Raw genomic sequence first — 27,797 nt, 5'->3', positions numbered from 1 at the left:
TTGAATGGACAATTAACCCATGTTTACTCACTAACCTCAATATTTTCCCTCTATTTTACACTAGTTATTTAATTTAATATATATATCTCACTGCAGCTTATAGTGTTTTATTATGTATTGCAATGTACTGCTGCCACAAAACAACACATTTCATGACAGATGCCAGTGATATTAAACCTGATTCTGAGTTGCTATCTACATAGGTATCTTGACCTGAAACGTCAACTGCTTATTCCCCTCCATAAATGTTGACTGACTTGCTGAGTTTCTCCAGCATTTTATGGGCATTGCTCAGGAGATTGTATGTTCCTCTGTCTGCATGGATTTTCTGTGAGTTCTCTGATTTCCTCCTACAGGCAACTGGTTGAAAGGTTAAACATAGAAACATAGAAACCTGCAGCACAATACAGGCCCTTTGGCCCACAAAGCTATGCCGAACATGACCCTACCCTAGAACTACCTAGGCTTACCCATAGCCCTCTATTTTACTAAGCTCCATGTAGCCATCCAGGAGTCTCTTAACAGACCCTATCGTTACCACAACCGCCGCCAGCAGACCATTCCACGCACTCACCACTCTCTGTGTAAGAAACTTACCCCTAACATCTCCTCTGTACCTACTTCCAAGCACCTTAAGTGTATGCCCTCTCGTGTTAGCCATTTCAGCCCTGGGGAAAAGCCTCTAACTATCCACATGATCAATGCCTCTCATTATCTTATACAACTCTATCAGGTCCCCTCTCATCCTCCGTCACTTCAAGGAGAAAAGGCTGAGTTCACTCAATCTATTCTCACAAGGCATGCTCCCCAATCCAGGCAACTTCCTTGTAAATCTCCTCTGCACCTTTTCTATGGTTTCCACATCCTTCCTGTAGTGAGGTGACCAGGACTGAGCACAGTACTCTAAGTGGGGTCTGACCAGGGTCCTATATAGCTGTAACATTACCTCTCAGCTCTTAAACTCAATCCCACAGTTGCTGAAGGCTATTGCACTGTATGCCTTCTTAACCACAGAGTCAACCTGCATAGCAGCTTTGAGTGTCCTATGGACTCGGACCCCAAGATCCCTCTGATCTTCCACACTGCCAAGAGTCTTACCATTAATACTATATTCTGCCATCATATTTGACCTACCAAAATGAACCATCTCATACTTGTCTGGATTGAACTCCATCTCAAACTTCTCAGCCCAGTTTTGCATCCTATCAATGTCCTGTTGTAACCTCTGACAGCCCTCCACACTATCCACAACACCCCCAACCTTTGTGAATCAGCCAATTTACTAACCCATCCCTCCACATCCTCATCCAGGTCATTTATAAAAATCACGAAGAGTAGGGGTGCTAGAACAGATCCCTGAGGCATACCTCCATGCAGAATATGACCCGTCTACAACCACACTTTGCCTTCCCTGGGCAAGCCAGTTCTGAAACCACAAAGCAAGGTCACCTTTGGATCCCATGCCTCCTTACTGTCTCAATAAGCCTTTCATGGGGTACCTTATCAAATGCCTTGCTGAAATCCATATACACTACATCTGCTACTCTACCTTCATCAATGTGTTTAGTCACATCCTCAAAAAATTCAATCAGGCTCATAAGGCATGATCTGCCTTTGACAAAGCCATGCTGACTACTCCTAATCATATTATGCCACTCCAAATGTTCATAAATCCTGCCTCTCAGGATCTTCTCCATCATCTTACCAACCACTGAAGTAAAGCTCACTGGCATATAATTTCCTGGTCTATCCCTACTCCCGTTTATGAATAAGGGAACAACATCTGCACCCCTCCAATCCTCCAGAACCTCTCTTGTCCTCATTGATGATGCAAAGATCATTGCCAGAGGCTCAGAAATCTGAATCCCTGACTCCTGCTCCAATCCCTCAGCCACGCATTTATCTTGCACTTCATTCTATTCCTATAATCACTGTCACGTGGTACTGGCAGTAATCCCGAGATTACTACCTTTGAGGTCTTGCTTCTCAACTTCTTTCCTAACTCCCTGTAGTCTGTTTTCAGGACCTCCTTCGTTTTCCTGTTGTTGGTACCAATATGTACCATGACCTCTGGCTGTTCTCCTTCCCACTTCAAGATTTCATGGACGTGATCAGAAACATCCCGGACTCTGGCACCTGAGAGGCAAACTACCATCCATGCTTCTTTCCTGCATCCACAGAATTGCCTATCTGACTCCCTAACCATGCAGTCCCCTATCATTGATGCCATCCTCCGTACCCTTCTGAGCCACAGGGCCAGACTCTGTGCCAGAGGCATGACCACTGTTGCTTCTACCCCCCCCCCCCCAATAGTACTCAAGCAGGAATACTTATTGTTAAGGGGGACAGCCACTGGGGACTCTCTTGCACCTGCTTCTTGCCCTTCCCTCTCCTGACTGTTACCCACTTCTCTGTCTCCTGTGGTCCCGGGGTGACTACCTGCCTTTAGCTCCTCTCGATCACCTCCTCACTCTCCCTGACCAGACGAAAGTCATCGAACTGCATCTCCAGTTCCCTAATGTGGTCCCTAAGGAGCTGCAGCTCGACACATCTAGTGCAGACATGGTCGTCTGGGAGGCTGGGAGTCTCCAGGACCTCCCACACCTGACACCAAGAACAGAAAAACAGGCTCACACAGATACTTTCTATCTTTATTTTAAACAGATAACGTACCTGGGCTTGACCCTTTATAGCCTAAGCCCCATTGAGCCAAAGCCTTCCTACTCTGTCTCCCACTACTCCGTCGCTCGCTTCTCCGATGCCCACTCTGTAAATCTCTCTTCCTTTTAAACGCTTCCCGCTGTTCTCATTGGCCGACCTCCATGTGTATGCACAGTCGTGCCCCATTCAAACCACTGAAGAAATAACCTACTCTAGAAACTGCCTAGAATTACCCAACCGCATAGCCCTCTATTTTTCTAAGCTGTATGTACCTGTCTAAGAGCCTTTTAAAAGACCCTGTCATATCCGCTTCCACCACTGTCGCTGGCAGTGCATTCCATGCACCCACCACACTCTGTGTGAAAAACTTACCCCTGACATCCCCTCCGTACCTACTTCCAAGCACCTTAAAACTATGCCCTCTTGTGTTAACCATTTCAGCCCTGGGAAAAAAGCCTCTGGCTATCCACAACCAATGCTTCTCATCATTGTCTACACCTTTTCTGGTTCTATAAATTTCCTCAGGCATAAACAAGTGCAAAGTTATTGAAGCAGGGTTGATGGAAATGTGAGAAAATAATGTATTAGGAATACGGAGTAAGTAATGAAGGGAAGACAAATCTCAGGGTTGTATACTGCATACATACTTTGAATCTTTGAATATGTCTATGCAGTGTATCAAATCCCAGTCTGGGATGTAAATAGGAGGAGGCCAGCAGTCACTTGGGACCACATATCCCCAATTTAGAACATTAAGGAGCTGAAGTTCTGAGTCAAAAGTTATTTTATACAGCCAGTATCTGCTATTTCAGCGTTTCAGCCCTGGTATCATTTCCTGAGCTTCATAAGGCAATTAGCGTAGCAATGAGGATGCTGAACAGGCAGCTTTTTGATGAGATGTTAATCAGTACTCTGCTGGATGTAAAAAGGGCTGGCACCATGACCAAAAACAATGCCTTGGCCAAAACTTATCCATGAATCAATATGCTACTGCAACAGTCATTGCATGTTTGTATGTGGGGCCTTGTATGCAAATGAGCTTTCACCTTCCGACTGCAAAGCAATCTAAATGTGTGCAAAGGGCCTTAGGACATACCGAATTTGTGAAATTTGCTACATATTAATATATTTTCCTTTCATCAGTGCTTCAATATGTTCAGTCAACTACTTGCACATTAAATGTAAGCGTACATTGGAATTGGCAATTTGATCCATGTGAGTGGTTCTGCCATTTTTTTTCAATCATGAGAAAAGAAACAGTTGTAAAACTGTTTTGAAAATTCAAGTGAGTGCCTACAACATGAAGGTGCCGCAAAATCTGCAATAATTGGAAATGTCACACGCAACTTAGCTACATGGTAAACATAAATATAAACGTGATGAAAATATATTTTGAATAGGTTTGTTTCCATGACTGCTTGATAATGTAATGACCCCCATGCTGTGGAACATACTTCTTCACCTAGAGTTTTACATATCTCTATTCTAGAAAGAAACCAAATAGCACAACTGAATAAGTAATTGAAGATCATTGGGTACTAATGAAGTTGTATCATCTGATCAAATATTTGGTACTATTAGGATTCTTATCCTGCATTGACTAGGTTACTATCAGAACCCTTGAGTTTTGCAGAAAAAAGACTTCTAAAGGAAGCATTCTATTGTCAAGTTAATGGTTTGACACTTTATTCAGGCTACATATATTGTCTGAGTCGACATCAGCATATAGCAAAATCATTCAAAAATATTTTATTTTTCTAAAGTTTTCAGGAATTATGCTAAGGCTTCCGACAGTCACTGACACAAGAAGTAGTTACTATACCTGCTGTTGTGCTAATATGATGATTAAATTCCTGCATTCATGTTAGTCGTCCTTCCCATCAGAAAAATTGAGCACCACTGATCCATTGCTAAACGTGCTTTGTTCAAAAATTAATGTCTCTTAAAGCAACTTCGGAGTTACTGGGCAGATATTCAGCCAACAATGGGAATATTGTCTTCTCTGAATTCTCTTGCTTATTCCAAAGTCTGTTGAGAAGGATAGCAAAATGTCAGGAATGATATGATGTCAAACTCAATTCAGCCGCAATGATAACAATCGTTATTAGGAATAGTGGAATAGTCAATGTACTGTATGTCTTTAAAAATATGAAATCTTCTATTGAACTTCAAGGAGCTTCACAGCAGAAAACAATTATAGCCCATTTTTCTATTTACAATGTCAAGCCCTTTTATCTTATCCATTGAAATGAAAGCTACTGACGATTGAAATTGTTCTGATAGTTGCATATTAAACCAGAGTCAACAAGAATCCAGTCAAGATTCACAGTCAGACACATCTTAAATTGAAAATGTGGCTGGGAGATCCTAATTATTCAGTTAATGGCTAGGAAATAGTGTTTCACTCACAAAGTAACTGCATAAGATATTTGTCCTTCAGAATATGTGGCATTGAGATCAGAACACAACTACTTGTAGATTCTCTCAGATAAATAAAACTGATATTCTTCATTCCGTGAAAAAAACAAGGTGGCTGATTTCCGCAGAAGTTAATGAGGTGATAACAAAAGGTTAACAACGATCTTTAAAACATCTGTGGTTTCTGAAACAATGATTTCATTCATAGTAATAAAGAAATAATGGCCAATTATGACTCATCTACAGTGAAGATCCCTTAGTGCTTGTCAAACAGCAAGCAAATCACTTACTGGGACACTAGTCAGCAGATTAGTTCATGCAGCTGTAAATGCAAAAATTTTGATGATAATAAATGAGCAATGAGAAGTACTAATTGAATAATGAGGTCTAGAAAATATCAGAATCTCTATAATAGGAGAGAGACTTTAAGTATAAAAAGAAAAATTACAAGGAGTATGGATAGAGTAAACTGTAGGAAGTGCTTCCCCTTATCAGAGATGGATTAAGGTAGAGGACATAGGTTTAGAGTAAGGAGAAAAAGATTCAGATTGGATATGAGTCAGACCTTCTTCACCCAGAGCATGGTAAGTACCTAAGAAAATGGTTGACGATGGGTTGATGATAACACTTAAGAAAAGTCTAGATGAGCACTTGAATCATGTAGGCAAAGAGGGCTGCGTACCAAGTGCAGGGCAATGGAGTTTAATGTGGAAGTGACCAATGGTCAGCATGGATATGTTAGGCTCTATGGCCTGTTTCCCTTCTGTAGGATTCCAAGATGCTATAAGACAAATACATCAATATACTATTGAGAGAATGATCTGTACTTTGGCTAGGTGAAGACCCTGAAAATGTCTCAGGTCTGCTAGCTAGGCAAGTATCAGCAGACTAGGTAAAGGTTAGGAACAAAGAAGCATCAGTGTACAATAAGAATTATATGACAGAGGGCAGCGATGCCATAAAAGAAAATAGCTGATAAAGAACACAAAGTACACTGCAGATGCTGTGGTCAAATCAAGATGTACAAAAAAGCTGGATGAACTCAGCAGGTCAGGCAGCATCCGTTGAAAGGAGCAGTTAATGTTTCGGGTCGAGACCCGATGCTGCCCGACCTGCTGAGTTCATCCAGCTTTTTTGTACGAGCTGATGAAGAATTTTATTAGTTAAGAGAAACACAGTACTTTCTTGTACTGCAGTACCAGAAGCACTCATCACTTCTTTTCCCAATCTAGAGGACTACAAATATTTCTTCATTGTTGATAATATACAAGCGTTATCACTATTCTATCATATTGTATTTTCTGCTGATAATCTCTGCACCCTTTACAGTAGGGAGGCCAAACATCACTTTGCTGGAAATTCCTAATCACTCCACAATTAAAGCCTTGACTCGACTTTACAACACTTGCATTACTGAATTAATGTATGACTTTCATTACTACTGTGATGGACATCATATGGCTTCCCAGACCTTTTCATATAGACCTAACACAAGAATGACAAAAAAAATAGTCAGAGAAATTCTTGTGCCTTCTCCTAGGTTGGGATCAAGGGAATATCTTTCTCCCATTTTATAGTAATGCTTTGAAATATCTAAATTCTTGGAATCAAAACTCCAAGAATAATTGAACCATGAAGAGCAGAAGGATATGATTTAATCATTTGTTGTGAGCAAACTCTTTGAAGGGGTTTTCTAATTGGTTCCACTCTCCAGCTCTCTCTTTGTAATGCTGAAATCTTTCTCATATCCTTTGTGAAAGTCATTAACAAATTTGTACCACCATCTCTATAGTGTTACGTGCAATTTTGGATGGATGCCCAACCCATACTTGCAGCTTAGATATCTGTCTTGGAAATAGGGGAGAGTTATCACTATAGCATTATGTGACTACATAGGCTGAACAGCCAAAAAAGAGCTATCAAAAAGGCTATTGAAAATCATCAGTATAAATCAGACAACTTACTCGCTCAAGAAGGAGGAGATGACTCGGCTAAGTCCTGTCTCCAACAGGACTTCCAAACACTCATCACACTCTTATCCTCCACTTCCTCACTCAGATATCAAATTTAAATCACCAAAAAGGGGAAAAAAATGATCAGCTATAATCTTGCATTTTTCTTAAATTCCCTTTGGCCATCTAGTCCAAATATTGAGGCAAGAGTACATTTTCAGTTTTCTGTATTAAACACCCATGTATACAGGCAATTACATAGGTTCATAGAGTCATAGAAAGGTACAGCAAAGAAACAGGCCCTCCGGCCCATCTAGTCCATGCTGAATCATTTAAACAGTCTACTCCCATCAACCTGCACCCAGATCATAGTCTTCCATATCCCTACCGTCCATGTACATATTTAAACTGCTCTTCAATGTTGAAATTGAGCTCACATGCACTACTTCCACTGGCAGCTCATTCCACACTCTCACAGCCCTCTGAGTGAAGACATTTCCTCTCATGTTCCCCTGAAATTTTTCAGCTTTCACCTTTAACCATGACCTCAAGTTCTAGTCCCACCCATCCTCAGTAGAAAAAGCCTGTCTGCATTTACCCTATCTATATCCCTCATTATTTTGTATACCTCCATCAAATCTCCCCCTCAACCTTTTACGTTCCAAGAAATAAAGTCGTAACCCATTGAATCCTTCCATATAAATCAGGTCCTCCAGTCCCAGCAATATCCTTGCAAATTTTCGCTGTACTCTTTCAACCTTATTTTATCTTTCCTTAATGTAGGTGACCAAAACTGCACACAATATTCCAAATTAGGTCTCACCAACATCTTATACAACTTCAACGTAGCATTCCATCCTCTGTATTCACTACAGTCGGCCCTCCTTATCCGCGGGGGATTGGTTCCGAGACTCCCGCAGATAACAAAAAACACAGATGCTCAAGTCCCTTATTTAACCTGGCTCAGTGTGGTGGTCTTTAAGATCCAGTGGAACCCCGGACTTTATTTAACATACCTCAGTGCGGAGGGCATTAGGACCTGGCGTCGCAGCTCCACAGTGTTTCTGTTCACAAAAATAATCACGATCACGATTGAAAATAAGGTGGAAGTAATAAAGCGATCGGAAAGAGGTGAAACGCCATCGGTCATTGGAAAAGCGTTAGGCTATACTCGGTCAACGATCGGAACAATTTTAATGGAGCATGTGAAAGGCCCTGCCTCAATGAAAGCTACAATTACTACTAAGCATCTCAATGGTTTAATTATTGAAATACATATGTTTCTTAAGTGTTTTATATGCATAGAAAGGTAAAATATGTATAAAATATGCGAGACCCGACGCAGATTGGGGGACCGCTTCGTCGAGCACCTACACTCCATCCGCCACAACAGTCAGGATCTCCCAGTTGCCACTCACTTCAACTCTCCCTCTCATTGCCATTTGGTTATGTCCATTCATGGCCTCCACTACTGCCATGATGAGGTCAAACCGGTTCGAGGAACAACATCTCATATACCCTCTGGGTAGTCTCCAGCCCCTTGGTATGAACATCGAATTCTCCAACTTCCGGTAATTCCCTCCCTCTCCCTTCCCCATCCCATCTCTACTCTGTCTCCTCTTCTAGCTGCCTATCACCTCTCATGACTCTGCCTTCTTCTACTACCCATAGTCCTTTCCCATTAGATTCCTCCTTCACCTCTCCTGCCTATCCCCTCCCTGTTTCCCCTCCCCCACCCCTTGAACTTTCCTCTGATTGGTTTTCCACCCTCCCCCCACCTTCTTTATAGGGCCCCTGCCCCCTCCTTCTTTAGTCCTGACGAAGGGTCTCAACCTGAAACATTGACTGCTTCTTTCAATGGATGCTGCCCGACCTGCTGAGTTTGTCCAGCTTTTTTGTACGTCTTGATTTGACCACAGCATCTGCAGTGTACTTTGTGTTTAAAATATGTATATATACTAAGAAAAACATTTGACTAACTGATGCTAAATAATACCGGATGTGCCTGTTCTGACTTCAAATCCGACATAAAGACGGACTCAGGAACGGAACTCGTTCATAACCGGGGGGACTGCCTGTACTTGTAAGTCATTTCTAGATTACTTATAATACCTAATACAATGTAAATGATATGTAAATAGTTGTTATACTGTATTGTTTAGGGAATAATGACAAGAAAAAATAGTCTGTACATGCTCAAACAAAGAGTACTGGAGAGAGAACTTCCGGGTTTTCCAGATCCATGGTTGGTTGAATCCGTACATGCAGAATCAGCGGAAAAGGAGGGCCGACTATACTTTGATTTATGAAGACTACTGTGCTTAAAGCTATCTTTATGACTCAATTTACCTGTGACACTACTTTCAATTAATTCGGGACCTGTATTCACAGCTCCCTTTGTTCTACACACTCCTCAGTGCCCTACCTTTCACTGTACAAGACCTACCCTACTTGGTCCCACCAAAGTGCAACATCTCAGACTTATCTGCATTGAATTCCATCTGCCACTTATCAGCCCATTTTTTTCAGCAGGTCCAGATCCCGCTGCAAGCTCTGATAGTCTTCACTGACCACCACACCCCCAATCTTGGTGTCATCTGCATATTTGCTGATCTAATTAACCACATTATCATCCAGCTTGTTGATATAGATGACAAACAACAATGGACCCAGCACTAATCCCTGTGGCACCCCACTAGTCACAGGCTTCCAGTCAGAGAGGCAACCATCTAATACCAATCTCTGGCTTATCCCAATGTCTAATGCAATTTACTACCTCATCTTGAATGCCGAGTGACTGAAGCTTCTTGACCAACCTCCCACGCGGAACATTGTCAAATGCCTTGCTAAAATACATGTAGACAACATCCAGTGCCTTACCTTCATCAAGTTTCCTGCTAATTATTATGTTTTGTAACTTCAAAATATTAAACTAATTTGAAGGAAGACAAGAATCCAAAAAATAGGTATAACTTCATATTTACGTAAATCGAGGTGCACACATATCATGTGGTAGCTTCATGATGTATGCGGTTTATGCATTTCACATATAACACATAATGAATTATTTAAATAATCAAGAATACTTAATTAGCAACATATTTACGATTACTCAAATAATATTGAAATGTTAAATACACAACAGCAACCGCCTCGAAAAACTTTATAAGATTGATTAGACATGACCTACCATGCCCGAAGCCATGCTGACTATCCCTAATCAGTCCCTGTCTATCCAAATAATCATATATCCAGTCCCGTAGAATACTTTCCAATAACTTTCCTACTACTGACATCAGGCTCACCAACCTATACTTTCCTGTTTTTTAGAGCCCTTCTTAAACAGTAAAACATTAGCTGTTTTCCAATCCTCTGGTCCCTCAACTGTCACTAAGGATGATTTAATTATCTCTGCTAGTGATGCACCATCAATAACTCACTCTGAGACGTAAGGCGAGATATCGGCTTTTATTGACTGGAAGAAGGAACAAGCAGTGAGTGACCACCATACTACATCCTGGAGACTGAGAGGCCGGCCTCAGGCCTTGATCGCCTTTATACAGGGGTCTGTGGGAGGAGCCACAAGACCAGTCAGTGGGGGGCATGTCCAGACAGGTATATGTAGTTCACCACAGATAGGGCCCCTGCATTTCTGTTCTTGCCTCCTACAGGGTCCAAGGGAACACCTCATCAGGCCTTGTGGATTTATCCACTTTAATTTGCCTCAAGACAGCAAGCACCCCCTCCTCTGTAATCTGTATAGGGTCCATGAAGTCAATGCTGCTTTGCATCACTTCTTTAGGCACATGTTGTTTAATTAGGGAAAGGTGAATTATGATGCCATTAGACTGGAATTCAAGTGCATAAATTGGGAATACAGGTATTCAGGGAAATGCACAATGCAAATGTGAAGGTTGTTCAGGGAGCACTTGCATGAATTTCAGGATAGATTTGTTCTATTGAGGTAGGGAAATGATGGTAGGGGAGGAAGCCGATTGTCAAGAAGTTTGCTTAAGGTTTAGGAATCAAGGATCAGATAGAGCTCAAGGGAGTTACATTGTAGCCAGGAAGAAGCTTAAGAATGGACTTAGGGTTGCTAGAAGGGGACATTAGAAGGGACTAGTGAGTAGGTTTAAGGAAAACCTCAAGGTGTTCTACAGGTATGTGAATAACAGGAGGATGATTAGAGAGGATAGGGCTGATCAGGGATAAAAGAGGAAACATATGCCTGGAGTGGGAGGAGGTAGGGGAGATCCTTAATGAACATGCTGCTGTTTGGAGTTTCCAGGCAGGGTTAGCACTTCTGGTAGTGGGCTTGTCATGCTGTGCCCAGGGGCCGCTCGTCCATCTTTGGCCTCCACCTGCCACCCAGCTCTCACCTGTGGCTCCCAGTAACTGTTTGTAAGTGAAGTGGCCATACCCCAGAACACCGCATCGAGAGCTGGGTTAAACCAGGTGAGGGTAGCCGGGAACTTCCAACCCCATTGAGATAGGATATGCCTACTCCTGCACGTGAAGCCCGTTCCGGCCGACTGGGCAGATGAGATCAACTACATTTCCAATGGCCAAGAAGGTGGTGCTGCAATGCTTCATGGAGAACAAATGACATGACAAGGCACAGAAGGCAACATGGCTATCCACTGCAGCTGAGGAAGTATCCAGTCGTGACCATTTTTCATACCATTCGACCAAGATTTTTGAGGTCGAGAGAGTGGAACTGTCCCAGTGCAACAGCTTTTTCACTATAAAACTCCGCCTGCACAGGCGTACATTATCGTTGGAAATGATGGACAACAACACATACTGCTTCAGTATTCACCAATGAGATCAGGCTATAGGGTAATATGCTGGAACATGTCGATGTTAAGAAAGGAGATGTACTGGAACATTTGTAAAACTTTCAGACAGATAGCTCCTCAGGACTGCATGACATATACCCCAGGTTGTTACAGGAAGTGAGGGAAAAGATTGCTGCTTCTTTGGCAATAATCTCTGCATCACTACTGGCCACCAGCGTAGTATCAGAAAGTTGGAAGTTGACAGACGTTATTTCTTTGGGTCATGGCTGAAAGAAGATCATATTTGGGAGTTTAACATCCAAGAATACACTTGAATCAAAAGTACAGGCAGATAGGCAGAGGGGCTCCTTTGGTAAAATATTGAATCAAATCCTTAGGAAAAGATGACGTAGGATGAGAAGGTGTAGACTCCATGTGGGTAGAGTTAAGAAACTGCAAGTGTAAAAAGAATCTGCTGGGAGCGATGTACAGGCCCCCAAACAGTAGCCAGGTATTAGATATAAATTTCAACAGGAAATAGAAAAAAAAGGAAATAGAAGGGCAATGTTACTATTTTCATGAGGGATTTCAATATGGAGGTAGGTTAGGAGAATCAGGTTGGTGCAAGATCCCAAGAGAGGGAATTTGCAGAATACCTGCAAGATGGCTTTTTCGAGCAGCTTGTGGTTGAGCCCAGTATGGGAAAGGTAATTCTGGATTGAGTGCTATGTTTGAACCAGATCTAAATAGGGGGCCCAAGATAAAAGAGGTAATGATCATAATATGACAGAATTCACCCTTTGAGAGGGAGAAGATGAAGTCATATGTAGCAGTACAACAGAGTAGTGAAGGGAATTACAGAGGCATGAGAGGAGCTGGCCAAAGTTGATTGGAAGGGGACACTAGCAGGGATGATGGCAGAAAAGCAATGGCTGGAGTTTTTGGGGACATTTCAGAAGTCACAGGATAATACAGCCCAACGATGAATAAACATTCTAAGGGGAGGATCAGGAAACCATGGCTGAAAAGGGGTCAATAATAACATAAAAGCAAAAGAGAAGACATATAATATAACAAAAATCATAGGAAGATGAACTATTGGGAAGATTTTTAAAACCAACAGAAGGCAACTGAAAAAACAAAAGGAGAGAAAAGATGAAATATGAAGGTAATCTAGCCAATAAAACCAAAGAAGATACCAAAAGTTTTTTTTAAATATATAAAGAATAAAAGAGAGGGTATGGGAACACTAGAAAATGATACTGGAGAGGTAGTAATCGGAGACAAAGAAATGGCAGTGGAACTTAATAAGTACTGTGTATTGTGTCAGACTTTACTGTGAAAGACACTAGTGATATGCCAGAAATTTAAAGAGTGTCAGGGGGCAGAAGTGAATGTAGTTTCTATTAATAAGGAGAAAGTGCTTTGGAAATTGAAAGGACTGAAGGTACATAAGAAAAGGTGGACCAGATGGACTGTAACTCAGGTTTCTGAAAGAAGTAGCTAAAGAGATTGCAAAGTTATTAGTAAAGATCTTTCAAGAATCTTTAGATTCTGGAATGGTTCCAGCGGACTGGAAGATTGAAAATGTCACTTTGCAAGTTGCAAATGTCAAATGTCAGGCAAAAGCCAACATGGTTTTCTTAAGGAAAAATCTTGCCTGACAAATCTGTTGGAATTCTTTGAGAAATTATTAGGCAAGATAGACAAAGGACAGTCAGTAGACATTCACACAAAATGCTGGTGGAACACAGCAGGCCAGGCAGCATCTATGAAGAGAAGCACTGTCGACGTTTCGGGCCGAGACCCTTCGTCAGAACTAACTGAAAGGAAAGATAGTAAGACATTTGAAAGTAGGAGGGTGAGGTGAAAATGCGAAATGATAGGAGAAGACCAGAGGGGGTGGGGTGAAGCTGAGAGCCAGAAAGGTGATTGGTGAAAGTGATACAGAGCTGGAGAAGGGAAAGGATCATGGGACGGGAGGCCTAGGGAGAAAGAAAGGGGGAGGGGAGCACCAGAGGGCGATGGAGAACAGGCAGAGTGATGGGCGAAGAGAGAAAGAAAAAAAAAGGGAGGGGGAAAGAAACTAAATATAGCAGGGATGGGGTAAGAAGAGGAGGAGGGGCATTAACAGAAGTTAGAGAAGTCAGTGTTCATGCCATCAGGTTGGAGGCTACCCAGCCGGTATATAAGGTGTTGTTCCTCCAACCTGAGTATGGCTTCACCTTAACAGTAGAGGAGGCCATGGACAGACATATCAGAATGGGAATGGGACGTGGAACTAAAATGTGTGGCCACTGGGAGATACTGCTTTCTCTGGCGGACGGAGCGTAGGTGTTCAGTGAAACGGTTTTCCAGTCTGCGTCGGGTTTCACCAATATATAGAAGGCCGCACCGGGAGCACCAGACACAGTATACCACACCAGCCGACTCACAGGTGAGTCGCCTCACCTGGAAGGACTGTCTGGGGCCTTGAATGGTGGTGAGGGAGGAAGTGTAAGAGCAGGTGTAGCACTTGTTCTGCTTACACTTATCCTTGTAAGTGTTCCACCAGCATTTTGTGTGTGTGTTTCCAGCATCTGCAGATTTCCTCGTGTTTGGTCAGTAGACATTGTTTACTTTGACTTTCAGAAGGCTTTTGACAAGGTGATACTCATCAGGCTGCTTAACAAAGTTATTACAGGAAAGATACTAGTATGGATAGAAGATTGCCTCACTGGCAGGAGGCAAAGAGTTGGAAATAAGAGGGTCTATTCTAGTTGGCTGCCAGTGGCATGTTGTATTCCGCAAGGACGGGTATTGGGACCTCTTCTTTTCACATTATATGTCGACAATTTGAATGACGGATCGGCTTTGTGACCATATTTGCAGGCAGATTTAAGAATGAGCATAGAAGTGGCAGATGAAATATATCGTAGGGAGTGTATGCTCATGCACTTTGGTCTAAGGAATAAAGGCATAGACGATTTTCTAAACATGGAGAAAATTCAAAAATCAGAGATGTGAAGGGATTTGGGATTCACTAAAGGTTAATTTTCAGGTTGGGTCAATGGTAAGGAAGGTAATTGCAATGTTAATATTTATTTTGAGAGAACTAGAATATAAGAGCAAGGATGTAAAGCTGTGGCTTTATAAGGCATTGGTCAGATCTCACTTGGAGTATAGTAAGTAGGCTTGGGCGCCTTATCTAAGAAAAGATTTACTGGCATTGGAGAGGGTCCAGAAGAGGCTCACAAGAATGATTGCGGGAATGGAAAGATTGACATACGAGGAGTATTTCATGGCTCTGGGTCTGTACTCACTGGAGTGGAGAAGATTGAGGGGAGATCTCATTGAAACCTATCGAATATTGAGAGGCCTAGATAGAGTGGATGTAGAGAGGAGGTTTCCTATAGTGGATGAGTCTAGGACCAGAGGGCACTGCCTCAGAATAGAGGCACATCGATTTAGAACAGAGATGAGAAAGAATTTTTTTAGCCAGAGGGTAGTGAATCTGTGGAATTCATTGCCACAGACTGCCATGGAGGTTGAGGCATTGACTATATTTAAAGTGGATATTGTAATAGGTTTTTGGTTAGACAAGGCATCAAAGGTTAAGGGAGAATGCTGAAGACTAGGGTTGAGAGGAACATTAAATCAGCCATGATGGAATGGCAAGTAAACTCAGTGGACCGAGTAGCCTAATTCGACTCCTATGTCTTATGATCTTTGTTCAAGAAAAGTGATAGGGACAACTCTGGGAATTATAGATCAGTGAGTTTTACTTTTGTTCAAAGGTGAGTTTTACATTCGTTCAAAGGAAATCTATTATCAAAATGCATATATGTCACTGTATACCAGGGGTGGCCAAACCACATGTGGCTCTTTGGCATTCAATATGCAGCTCATGGAAATACGTTGGTTGACCTCCTTTTTACCATGTTCTGCCATTGCGTAGAAATGAATGGGAAAGCATTTTGGCGATAAATAGATCGGCAGGAAATCCCTTGAGGCTTAATTCCATTGCTCAAGAGTTGGTGAGAATCAGTACGTGGCACTGAAGACAGCTTGAAGACAGAGATGTGAGTTTCAAAATACACGGCATAGATCCACGTCGTTGGGCACTGAAGTAGCGCAAACATAGATCTACATTGTTTTGCGCTCAAAGTGTTAGTGAGTCTAGGACCCAACCTCACTCATGTCATGTACATTAACGCAGTGTGACACAGGATGCTGAATTGTGCAGACCTAGTTGGTACACTGCAGATACAAGTTTTGTTTACAAGTGTCTGTGAAAATTTTGTGAAGGAAGATGGTGTCATCAAATTGTAAGAAACAAAAATATGAAGATGAAATCAAACATTTTAAGCCACAGTGGGAGGAAGATTTTGCATTCACCATTAAAGGAGGTAAACTTTGGTGTCTTATCTGCAATGTGTCACTCAGTCATTACAAAGCCAGTAATTTGAAACGCCACTATGAAACAAATCACAAAAACTTTTCGGCTGATTATCCACGTAAATCCGAATTACGGAAAAATGAATTAACTGTGTTAAAATCATCTCTAAATAGCCAAATATTATCTAAATGTTATGATAAGACTGTAATTTTGTAAGGTGATATCTGATTAAAATATCTCTAATTTTTTTGGTTTGCTTTTTTTTTTACATACTTTCCTCCATGTTTTGACCATATATTTAATTAGACAAATAAATATCATTAAAAATATCTCAGTTTTTTTTCACTTTTATTTTTGGCAGTTTAATCTTATGTTACTGAATTGGAAATTTGCATACTTTTTCTTAGAAGTTCCCATAGTTCATTACGGTGTTAAATACGCTCAATATAGTTAAAATAATCATCAGTCACAATTTTGAAAACATTTGGTATATATGTACATTATGATTACTGAAACTCATACAAATTAACAGTTTCAAAAACTACATGCATGAATAAATATTATTGCGTACATGTATTTCTTAACATTTATATAAAATTTTTGTAACAAAATATGTATGTAACAATAAAAATGTGTGTGCAAATTTTGTTCATGTCTTGCGGCTCTCAAACATCTGAAGTTAATCGTATGTGGCTCTTACATTAAGTAAGTTTGGCCACCCCTGCTATGTACTACCCTGAGGTTCATTTTCTTGCAGGCACTTGTAGCAGGACAAAGAAATACAATAGAATCTGAAAAGTTACACACAAAGACGGACAAACAATCAATGTACAAACAAAGACAAAATGTGCAAATGTTAAAAAAATCAAGGAACAAATAGACAAATAGATGGATGCAAGATAAAAACACCGAGAATGAGTTGTGGAGTCATTCAATGTAAGTCCAAATGTGATGTTTAATGATCAATTTAGTTTTGAGGTAAGTCAAATTACCCACACTGGTTCAGGAGCCTGATAATTGAAGGTTAATAACTCCTTTTCCCTCTATCTTCCTTCCCACCTCTCATTCGTCCAGCAAATTGCATATGCTGGATCAAACAACTCATGGTGTGGAACCTAAGGCACGTGCATCTCCTTTCTAATGACAGCGGTGAGAGGGAATGTGGCCTGGACTATGGTTGCTCTTGACAATGGATGCTGCTTTCTTACGGCAGCGCTCCTCACAGATGAGCTCAATGGTGGAGAAGGCTTTCCTTTAATGGACTGTGCTATGTCCAACAGTTATTGGAGTCTTTTCCATTCTCAGTCATTGGTGTTTCCACACCAGGCCATGATGCAGTTAATTAACATAATCTCCACTGTCAATCGATAGAAGTGTGTCAAAGTCATGGGCAAACTACTCGAGAGGATTATTAGAGACTGGATTTATGAGCATAGTTTGATTAGGGATGGTCAACATGGGTTTGTGAGGGGCAAGTCATGCCTCACAAGCCTGAATGAATTCTTTGAGGACGTAACAAAACACATTGATAAAAGTAGAGGAGTGGATGTGGTGTATATGGATTTTAGTAAGGTGTTTGAAGATGTTGCCCATGGTAGGTTCATGTCAAAAAGTATGGGTTCCAGGGTAACTTGGCTGCTTGGATTCAAAATTGATTTGTTCATAGAATGCAGTGGGCAGCAGTAGATGGAACGTTTATGCCTGGAGGTTAATGACCAGTGAAGTTCTCCTAGGATCTGTTCTGGGACCCCTGCTCTTTGTGATTATTTTGAATGACATAGATGAGGAAACGGAAGAGTGGGTTAGTAAGTTTGCAAATGTCATGAAGGTTGGTGATGTTGTGGATAGTGTCAAAGGTTGATGTAAGTTACAACAGGACAATGATAGATTGCAGATCTGGGTTGAGAAATGGCAGTTGGAATTCAATCCAGAAACATGTGAAGTGACACTCTTTAGAAGTTCAAACTTGAAGGCAGAGTACAATGTTACTGGCAGGATTTTTAGCAGTGTGGAGGAACAGAGGGATTTTGGGATTCACGTCCATAAAGTTGCTGTGCAAATTCATAGGATGTTTAAGAAGGCATATGAAGTGTTGGCCCCCGTCAGTCGGGGAATGATTTCAAAAACCACAAGGTAATGTTGCAGCTCTACAAAATCCTGGTTAAGTCACACTTGCTTCATTTTACAAAGGATGTAGAAGCTTTAGAGAAAATGCAAAGGAGACTTACCAGGATGCTATCTGGATCAGAGTCTGCCTTAGGAGGATAGAATGAGCAGGCTAATGTTTTTCTATTTGAAGAGAAAGATGACGAGAGGTGACTTGATAAAGGTATACCAGAAAAGAGACATAAATAGAATGGACAGCTAGAGACTTAATCCCAGGTTGGAAGTGGCTGATACAAGGTGGTATAGGGGATATGTCAGAGACAGGTGTTTATTTTACACAGAGAGTAGTAGGTGTGTGGCAAACGTTGTCAGAGATGGTGCTACAGGGACATTTAAGAAACTCTTAGATAGGCACATGGATGATAGAAAGCTGGATGGTTATGTAGGAGGGAAGGTTTAGATTGAACTGAGAGCAGGTTAACTTGTCAGTACAACACCATGGTCCAAAGGACCTGTCCCATGCTACACTGTTCTATGTTCTAAATCCCTTGAAAGGATTAGTACTGCAGTTATACCAGCAAAACAGTACTTGACTCCAGTTATATGCCCAGGTTTTCCTTTCACAAACTCTGAATTGGTTTTGTTTTTATCATTTCTTGCTTGGTTTCCTCTAGATTTAAATTGATATTGTCTATGAAATCCATCTTCTGCCTCTTAACCCTAGTCCCACAATACCATTCACCCCTGAACTCCCGATGGTTCATACTGACTGCTAATGTAAATAAAATCACTAATCTGTTGGGGTAGAGAGAGCAATGGAACAGACCTATGGACGCAAGAGTAAGATGAACAAGTAGTTAGGATTTCCTTCCACCCTGGTGTGTTATTCCTTCACTACTTAGAAATAATTGTTGCTGGCAATGCACGGGGCTCCATCATCAGCTGAGAGGAGGGGTGGATGTAAGGAAAGACTCTTAATTTTAAGGGGATAAAGCCTTTTTATTGGAATAAACAATTGATAGGAATATTGTTGACAAGACATCGGGCATCTTTTTTTGATGCCTCGTATGCACCTGTGGTATAATCCGCTGTTTGCTTTGATACTTCCAATGGTTTTCCAAGTATCCTTCTATCTTGGACATCCTTATTTAGTGTTTCATTTCTTTCCGTTTATCTTTTACCATCCTAATTGATTCCATCTACTCCTTTTTTCCCCTTTGTCCAAATAAAATTACCTTTTTACAGCAACTTTTCTCTTTCAAATTTTTCAACAAGAAATATACATTGGTCATTGAACTTAATTTCTCCTCTCTATGACAAGGATCATCACTACTGATCCTTTTGTTCAGGAGATTCATCTCATAATCAAGGGCAGTACACACACTCACAGTTCCATTTGCAAATTATGCTCTGCCTCTGAAATGTATTTCAACAAAGTTATTAGAATTAATTTTGGAAGTGAAGTACTAGAAACTTAAACTAATGTACTGTAGAGCATAATTAGAGTTGCTGTTTGGATAACTGTAGTGATAAGATTTTGTCTTAAATTCTGGTGATCTGAACTGAAAACATGAAACAATGTTTTATCTTCACTCTAACAGTGACAAAACCACTCAATCGCAAACAACGTTTGAAACAGAATCAGTAAACCCTTTTAAAAATAATTATTTAAATGTTTTAAAATAAACTATAATGATGAGATATGGATTTTGATCACGTGCATGCTTTAGAATTAAGTGACTCAACCACACAAGTGCATGTCAAGAAAACTATTCTGTTGTAATTTTCATTTGGCATGACTCCTATTTTTAAAGATGCAGCTGTCCTGTATCTTTGTACCAAGTGAACCAAAAATAATGATGATAATTCTACCCCTAAACACAGAATGTGCTTGATTTGGAATGTAGAAAAAATATAGAAATTCAAATCTTCCACTAGTGTTAACTAAGTTTGAATAGGAGATTGGCAAGCAAGCTGCTTGTGAGAGAAAGGGCAGTCGTCGGAAACTTTTAAGGCAATTAGGAGCTGTGCTGTTTTTAAAGGCAATCTAACTTCTGCTGCTTCACTTTCCCTTTACCAAGGAAACCTGACGGAAAACAGGCAAGACATTCTGGCACACGTTAACTAAATGACATAACAGCACTGTATATGAGCCAGGAGGAGCAAGAGTATTTGCAACTGAGTCATCGAGAAATATCACAAGGAAAGAGGCCCTTCAGCCCACCATGTCTAAAATGACCATCAACTGTACATCGATATTAAACCCTCAGGACTACCCAGTAAATTCTACCTTTCATCAACCATTATATGATTATATGGGACTGAATCCCATCTCCTCCATCCAGGCCATCACCATAACTATTCTTGCAATTCACTCTTACTGATTACTATTGATTCTGTAACCACATTCCATCTTACCCAGTAACACAGTAATATCTCTCTCTCCCTCCCTCTCTCTCTCTTTCTCTCACTTTCTCTCTCTCTCTCTCCCCCTCCTCTCCTCCTTGTTCTCCCTCCCTCTCCCCCTCCCTCTCCCTCTCCCTCTCTCAAAATAATGATTGAATCAAAATAATGACAAGCAGGCAACCTATCAGCTGATTGCTGAGCAAGAAAGTTGGGAAAAAAGTTTAAAACTGAAGAAACTTTTGATAACCATCTCTCTTTCAGTAAATACTTATTACATCTAAGCCTCTGATATAGAAAGTGTATCTATATCTACAGAGTAGGACCTGGTGCAAGAAGATCCTGACTTGTTTATCAGTTCAAAACACATTCCCCTTAGCCATAATTTCAGTATGAACTTCCCTCTAGCTACAAGAGGATCAGACCACTTGTCTTCTTTTCATGTAAAGCATATTTCTGCTTTGTTCACCCACCTGCCACTTGGAATCTCAGGATCCTAACTTCTTCTGCACTACAGTATATTTGTAGTGATCACTGCTCAGGATCTATATTCCAGCATGCTATTGGCTTTTTCAAAGCTTCCCACAGACTGGTTACTCGTGTACTCTAACTCCACTGTGGTAGATGGGTGACTTCCCTAGCAATGGTAGAACCTCATTTCATAGTGAAGAACAATGGAAAACTCAGAGGGACCACAAGGTTCAAAGGAAAAAAGGTTCGTGTTCCCTACCCTTTTTAAGATGGAGCTGAAAAGGAACTTCTCTACTCAGAAAGATACAGACCTCACAGAGGCTGTGAAGGCTACATCATTGAAAGCTCCTAAGGAAATCAAGACTTACAGCGGAAGACAGGAAAGTGCAGCTTAGATCAATATAAGTTCAGCCATTATCCTATAGAATGGCAAAGCAAGCTCAAGGAACCACATAGCCACCACTTGCTTCTATTTGTAAATGTTCCTATGGAGCCAGTACCCAGATGAGTTTCCATACATGAACTAAATAGCCCTGATTTGGACATGGACCACACCAGGAAGATATCCTGATGAAGTGTCTCAGACTGAAATGTCAACTGCTTATTCCTCTCCATAAATCCCACTTGATCTGCTGAGTCTGTCTGGAATATTTTTTGGGTTTCTCTGGATTTCCAGAATCTGCACAATATCTTGGGTTCAGGAAGATGTGGTAACCTTTACACTGATGGAATTCAAGTCCTAGTTGTATTAGCAGCAATGAAAATCAAATGATAGAGGACATCATCAAACGCTGCCCCATTCAAATTTTACAGGGCACAAAGCCAGCAATCACACAATCACACCTTTCTCCAGAAACTGGACACCAAAGCCTGGACATCAGTATCCAGATTTCCAACATTTCTGTAATGGAAGAACTACAACACCAACACAAACCAGTACCTGATGCAAGACATTCACTGCACCCTTTTACATTTACAGCAATATTTCATCCTCCTCCTCATCTGACAAAGAATTGTACCAACCATTGATCGCAGTTTCCAATCGTACTAACAAAAATATCTCCTCTGGACTAACAACGCCTTTAACTACAAAGTCTTCTCTTTGATTAACTTACCTATCATTAATCTGACCTATTTACAAAATAGGTGAATCAGCTTGACAGATAATCTTGATGCTCCAGAGATTTAATGAGATATTAAAATGGTAAAAAAAAAGGCATTCTTCTAATTTTAACTATTGTTTCTTTCTCTCTTTTAGGAAATATTTGAATGATCTGATCACTGCTAAGAAATGTGTATATACATATAGAACTACATATATACATACTCTTTTTATACAGTCTATTGATGAAAATCCTGAAGAAAATAAAGTTAGCAGCAGTTTCTTTTTGTTATTGAATATTTCTTTATTCAGGATTCAAATGCTGATGTAATCTCATTACTGACACAAGTGCCTATATTTTCATTTCCTGACAATTTAAATTAAGTGGATTGTATCTAAGATTAAGCAGATACTCTTACTAATTTTAACATCCTCTGGCTATAAGTTTGAAGGTACACAGGCAGACCCTCATTAATATTCTGCCTCTGCATCCTCAGACATGTCCAGATGGGCACATGTTGCTCCGCAACTGTCATGATCTCTAGGGTACTTGAAGAACAAATAAAACTAGTGTGAAGAGGCGAAGGGACACAAGCAGGATGGATTATGCAGACCAGGCATCTGCGCAGCTGCAGTCTCCTCGAAGAAAAAGGCCTCACTGTTCAAGAATGAATTACCCCTCATTCACAATCTTCCTATATAGGACTGTATTCAAAATGGTTCTAAGGGTAACTGTGCCAACAGAATAGACTGTTTTTCTGTGGATGGTCATGAGGATGTTACTATTTATCAGTCTTGCACCCATGCCAAAGCGTACTGCATTAACTCAGAGAGCTTTTGCTTCAAATTAGGAGCCTTTCAACTATGAATCAAAAACCCATCCTCTGCATATTTTTCACACACCAAACGTAGATAGGAACAGCAAATCCTCCTCTGCATTTCTTTGTTACATTTACTTTTGTTGTGTTTATGAACAATATAACACACTGTATATACTGCCAGATTTTTTTAAAAACTAAGAACTGCCAGCGCTTATCCCAGCATATGAAACTTCCAGTCTTTTTTACCCAACATATGCAACGCAGCCACAGAAAACTAGCTTTGAGTTGTATTAATTCTTCGTTATAAACTCTGCATTGGCACTGTTTGTTTTGAGTCCACATGGCTTTGAAAAAAAAATCAAACCCAGTTATTAGTTTTACATAATTATGGTTCAGACTTAGTTATTATTTGCCTTCTTTATATTTCCACATTAGACAGATTTTGCAAGATGAAGAGGCTGCTGGTAATACCAAAAGCATGAAAGAACATTTTTGGAAGGCAAAGAATACATGCAAAAGGGGCGGATTGACATATTTTCCATTGTTCTAATCTCTCTGAAAGAAATAGTTTCAATTGATCCACCACGTTTACAGTATGCTTCAAGACAGATAAATCACGACTGGTGACTGACAGTGTCTTATATCTAGTTCAATTGACACACGCCTTTTGACATGCTCTGTGGTTTGCAATTCAGTATAATTCAATCTGCTAAACATTAAAATGGGTTGAACTCAGTTAGTTTGGTTTATTGCTGCTGTCTTTTGTCAAAGCATAATTTAAATTGTTTCATTCTATGCTTGTTTATGTTGGAGAGTAATGATACACATAGTTACTGCAAACCAACGTCATCTACCTCTTGGCTCTGAGTGAAAATTCTTAGTTACCCCAATGAATGATTATAAACTATAGTACATGCAGTTTAGCATTTAGGACATATCCTGACAGAGTTTGAGATTATGTTCATTTATCTTTTTATCCAACTTCTTCACACAGCTTTGTGTAATACTTTTAGATTTACTGGATTAAATGCACAATTCGAGCAAAGCAAAAAAATCCTCCATAAGCCATTACTGAATGCCAGTTCTAAAATTACATCACTACAAATCACATTAAATAGCTGCTGAAGATTTTTTAACCATAAATAGTGTGTTCAGTTTTTAGTTAATCATGATACTGATATTGGAAAAGCATCTTCACTTTACATGGATTTCTCCAAAACTAACTTCCAAGAACTTTACTTCAGAAATTCACATTTACCTGGAAGTCAATTTGAATGAATTCCTGAGTGATCCCTGAGTATGCTTCCATCAAATTCCTCTCTTTGATATTATAGTGGCTTTGAGTTAAAATAGCAGAGGGACAAATTAGATATGAAATTATTAACCATAAATCCCTGCTTCTTATCTCACATGAACCAATTTGATCCTTATCCTCCTGATAGAATATTATCTGGATCAGAATATGTCAAGTGGCAAGCCTGTGGACCTGCCTAATCAAACAAGTAACCTTTAACACTTACAGCCATGGAAAGCCATTTGGCAGCTTGGTTTGTTTGGGATTACAAAATCTACCAAGGATGTCGTCTGGAAATTGCTGAACTATAAACTCTTTGTGGTGCTCGGACACAGCAGTCTTGTCACACTTCTGTTCCGCTGACCTGGAATATCCAATAATTAAGTGCAGACTGTTCTACTTACCAAGAGAGTTTTCCCCCACTATCCTGACCACAGTTTTCATACAGACAGTCAAAGGCCAATGTTAAACAGACACTTGACATACTGAGTGCCACCATCGACAGACAAGAAACAGCCTATCCCAACGTATTTCAAATCATTGTCTGGGACTTCCGCCAGGTTTGTTTGAAGAAATCTCTGTCTGATTATCATCAACATATTACGTGCAGCACCAGGGGTCCAAATACACTCAACCACCGCTGCATTATAATTAGGAATCCCTCCATGACAAGCCTAGACTGCAGTTCAGAAAATCTGATCACTTGGCTGTCCTTCTCCCACCTGCATACAGGAAGATGCTAAAGAGCAAAGCTTCAGAGATAAGGACAACAAAATTCGCATGAGACAGAAGAGCGCTACATGATTGCTTTGAGTCTATGGACTGGACTGTGTGTTCAAGGGCTCGTCAGAGGATCTGAACTAATTCACAATGGTTATCAAGGATTTCATAAAAACAGTCGTAAATGAGTGTGTCCCCACAATATCATTCAGAGTCGCCCCAACCAGAAGCCCTCGATGAACCATCGGATCCGCAGTCTACTGAGGACAAATCAGTGGCATCCAAGACTGGTGACCAAGTACAATACAAGAAGTCCAGGTATGATCTCCAGAATGACATCTCACACGCAAAGTGGTAATTCCAGAATAAACTTTATTCACTGAAAGATCCTCAACAGCTGTGTCTGTGCTTGAATGTTACCACCTCCTCTAAAGTGAAACCAAGTGACTTAGAGTAGGTTACTAAAAGGCTTCAGTGCAAGATGAGCTCAATTCCTTTTATACTCACTTTGAACATCGAAACATGGAGGAATCTTCACAAACTCCAATTGCCTCTGATGACCCTGTGATTTCAGTCTTTGAGGGTGACATGAGAGCATCCACCATGAGGGTGAACCCCCAGGAAGCATGCCACCAAGATGGGGTAGGTACAAAGGTTCATTTAATGTCAGAGAAATGTACACAATGTACATCCCGAAATGCTTTTTCTTCGCAACCATCCACGAAAAGAGGAATGCCCCAAAGAATGAATGACAGTTAAATGTTAGAACCCCAAAGACACCTCCCCCCAGCAACCCCCTCCCGCATGTAAGCAGCAGCAAGCAATAATCCCTCTCCCCCCACCGGCAAAAATAAAGCGCACCCACTACCAGCACTCAAACGTGAGCAAAGCAATAGCAAAGACACAGACTTGCAATTACCACAAAGACTACCTTGTTTACCTGATAATTCGACATGCTGTAGGCTCTCTCTCTCCTAGTAAGGGAGAAGGAGGTCACTCCATTCCATTTTCCAACAAGCAAAAGAGATAACAGACAACTCGCTGGATTACAACGTTAAAAGTCTGTTATGTCACTTTTTCTGAGCTCTGTGCCTGAAGATCACAAGGATCCCAAGTCCCCAGGGACACAGTAGGTGTTCTGACTCTCCCAATGACACACGGATCTCCTGTGGCAACACCGACCTTTCATTCGCCCGTCTCCTTACTTCAGTTACTCCTCAGTTACTTGTGATCCTAGGCTTCTGAATCCATGCTGAAATCTTAGGCCAAGACTTTGGCATGCCGAATAGTGGCCAATTGTGGAACCCCGAGAGTGGGTCCCATTCCCGCAAAGAACCGTAGTCAGCATGTAACTCCAGGTTAGGGTCTTCAAAAGAACCCTGAAAGGGAAAAATTGAGACATTAAAGATGGAAGTAGGTTTATTTTTGAAGATGCAAGCTAAGGAGTTGCTGTCGGGCACCATACTACTTAGCTCCGAATACTAAAGACCTGTGCTGATTAATTGTCTGGAGGATTCACTGATTTCCCTTACCTCTCACTTCAACAGTCTGAGAGACCCACCTGCTTCAAGCAGGCTGGTGCATACATGGTAACCTGCCTCAATGACTATTGTCCAGTAACAAATACATCCACCACAATGAAGTGCTTTGAGAGGTTATGTGATGAAACATACCATCTCCTTCCAGAGAAGCAACTTGGATCAATTCCAGCAAGACACACAAAATGCTGGTGGGACACAGCAGGCCAGGCAGCATCTATAAGGAGCACTGTCGACGTTTCGGGCTGAGACCCTTCGTCAGGACTAACTGAAAGGAAAGATAGTAAGAGATTTGAAAGTAGTGGGGGAAGGGGGAAATGTGAAATGATAGGAGAAGACCGGAGGGGGGTGGGATGAAGCTAAGAACTGGAAAGGTGATTGGCAAAAGTGATACAGAGCTGGAGAAGGGAAAGTATCATGGGACGGGATGCCACGGGAGAAAGAAAGGGGGAGGGGTAGCACCAGAGGGGGATGGAGAACAGCCAGGATGATGGGCAGAGAGAGAGAGAAAAAACAAACTAAATATAAAACACACAAAATGCTTGCAGAACTCAGCAGGCCAGACAGCATCTATGGGAGGAGGTAATAACGACGTTTCGGGCCGAAACCCTTCATCAGGAGTGAAGTAACATGGGATGGTGGAGAGGGGATAAGAAGTGGGGGGAGGGATGAAGTAGAGAGCTGGGAAGTGATAGGCTGGAGGGAAATGGGCTGGGGGGAGGTGGAGAATTATGGGAAATCAAAGAGAAAGAAAGGTAGGGCTGGGGGGAGATTATAGTGAGGGGGGAAAAAGAGAGAGAAAGAGAACCAGACTAAGATAATAGATAGGGATGGGGGTAAGGGGGGGGGCAGGGGTATCAATGGAGGTCAGTGAGTTGGATGTTCATGCCAGCAGGCAGGAGGTTACCTAGGCGGGAGATAAGGTATTGCTCCATCGACCTGCGTGTGGCCTCATCTTGACGGTAGAGGAGGCCATGGACAGACATGTCGGAGTGGGAGTGGTCTGTGGAATTGAAGTGTGTGGCCACAGGGAGATCCCGCCACTGCTGGAGGACCGAGCGCCGGTGTTCGGCGAAACGGTCTCCCAGTCTGCGGCGGGTCTCCCCAATGTATAAGTGGCCACATTGGGAGCACCGGATACAGTATATCACCCCA

The 27,797-nt window shown here is 41.2% G+C and overlaps 1 long non-coding RNA gene across 2 annotated transcripts in view; it reads right to left on the bottom strand.

Annotated features, from left to right (window-relative positions):
• Positions 1-26,595, bottom strand: part of LOC132390838 (uncharacterized) — a 34,334-nt gene extending 7,739 nt beyond the window's left edge. For both annotated transcript variants that reach the window (XR_009511024.1, XR_009511023.1), the window contains exons 1-2: positions 26,045-26,595; positions 4,484-4,689 (exon numbers count right to left, since the gene is read on the bottom strand). This is a non-coding gene — a long non-coding RNA (uncharacterized LOC132390838). The remainder of the gene's footprint in view (positions 1-4,483; positions 4,690-26,044) is intronic.
• Positions 26,596-27,797: the final 1,202 nt, after the last annotated feature.

This window comes from Hypanus sabinus, chromosome 3 (assembly GCF_030144855.1).
Source record: "Hypanus sabinus isolate sHypSab1 chromosome 3, sHypSab1.hap1, whole genome shotgun sequence".
In the NCBI taxonomy this organism is placed as follows: Eukaryota; Metazoa; Chordata; class Chondrichthyes; order Myliobatiformes; family Dasyatidae; genus Hypanus; species Hypanus sabinus.
The sequence above is the reverse complement of the archived record's forward strand: the minus strand, read 5'-3'. Positions and strand labels throughout refer to the sequence as shown.